Source organism: Myotis lucifugus, unplaced genomic scaffold (assembly GCF_000147115.1).
Source record: "Myotis lucifugus unplaced genomic scaffold, Myoluc2.0 scaffold_1617, whole genome shotgun sequence".
Lineage (NCBI taxonomy): Eukaryota > Metazoa > Chordata > Mammalia > Chiroptera > Vespertilionidae > Myotis > Myotis lucifugus.
The window spans coordinates 38,329-39,845 of NW_005872665.1; the positions used below are offsets into that span (position 1 = coordinate 38,329).

General features: G+C 48.9%; 1 long non-coding RNA gene across 1 annotated transcript in view; it reads left to right on the top strand.

Moving 5' to 3' along the window:
* The first annotated feature begins 519 nt into the window (after positions 1–519).
* The window catches only part of LOC106695557, a 21,380-nt gene continuing 20,382 nt past the window's right edge, over positions 520–1,517 (top strand). Inside the window, exon 1 of the long non-coding RNA XR_001346623.2 lies at positions 520–638. This is a non-coding gene — a long non-coding RNA (uncharacterized LOC106695557). The remainder of the gene's footprint in view (positions 639–1,517) is intronic.

The window sequence follows — 1,517 nt, forward strand, 5'->3', positions numbered from 1 at the left end:
TTTGAATCAGGAGTTCTGGGATCATATCTTAAACTTTCTGTCTATAGCCTCGTGCACAATAAGAACTTTGCTTACCTCTTACTCCCTCAATTCCCCATCCTCAACATGAGGGTAACAGCTCCATCTCATAAGGTTTTGACGGTTCAGGAGGAATATTAATTTGACAGGTAAGGTGATGCGTGGTATAGTTATGGACTTATAAACCGCTGCAGAGAGTTTGTGTTAGATGCCAGAACAAAATTGTGGAAGGAGTGGGTGATGAGCAAACACAGACCATGATGCGTCTCAGAGTCCCATCCTCTTTAAGTTCAGAAACCCAGTTTTCTGTCCCAGAATTCCTGTGCTTTTACAACACATCCCATTGTATTCCACACCCCTGACCCCAGGGAAGTGAGGACAGAAGAAGGCTCTAGGTGTTTTCCCTTGGGAGTTGCCTGGGATTTTACTGGCACATACTGAACACATACTCCTAGGTGTGTGCCACCCACCTGAGTGGGACAATGGTCCAGGAAGTAGACAGATATGATCCAAAGGCTCCCAGTGCCTGGGAGGAGCCAATTGAGCCTTATAAAGAGACCAGTCTTTGCCCAGATGCACAGAACACTCACCTCCTCCTCACTGCCTCCTCGTCAGCTTTGGTAAGTCTGCACCTATCTCTTTGCCAGGAGGTTCCTCAGGGCCCAGGGTCTTCTGCTGTCTGCAGGAGTAGGGAAAGCAGTGATGGGAGAGGATTCAGGAGCTTGGGTCCAGATGTAATGGGGTTCTGCCTGTAACGGGGCTCTGCCTGTTATGGGACTTTGCCTGTTATGGGGCTGCGTAACTTTATTTCACTGGGGTCCTGAGGATCTCATCTACAAGATGGCTGGACCGATGCTCCCATTGCTCTGTTAGCCCCTGTGTAACAACTCTGTGGAAACCTCAGTGGTGGGAGCTGAGGAAATGACCCTTCCTCTCTCCTTCTCTTCTTTTCTTTCTGGACTCACCTAACTCTCAGACCACAGGTTGGGGAAGACTCAATTTGCACCCCAAGCTTCAGGGAGAGTGGGTGTCTCTATCCAAGTCCAGAAGGTTCTCCTGAACCCAAGCCTGGGACACCCACTCACCTTGCCCTGGTGAGAAGCTCTGCCAGTATATGGATCAGAAACCCATCAACTAATGTTTTGGACCTTCTGCCCAGCTGAGGGAAAGACCAGTGACTTTCTGTGCACAGGGCTGAGCTCTGACGTTGGCCAAGTTCACAGAATGCCTTGGGTAGTTCCATGTAGGGAAATAGCAGCAAGGTTTGTTTGTTTTTTCCCAGATGATAAGAAAATGTAGTTTTTGTTAGAAGCCCAAACATGTGGGCCATACACATTTCTTGAGAGTTTTGGAAAGTCTGGGGTGTGAGGGCTGCACTGTCCCATTTCTCTGCTTGGGGACCAGACTGTTGGTGGAGGTACTTAAATGTGGTGTATCCGTGAGCTTCCAGATAGCAGGGAGGTACAAAGGTCATCTGAAGGAGCCTATCTGCCCACATT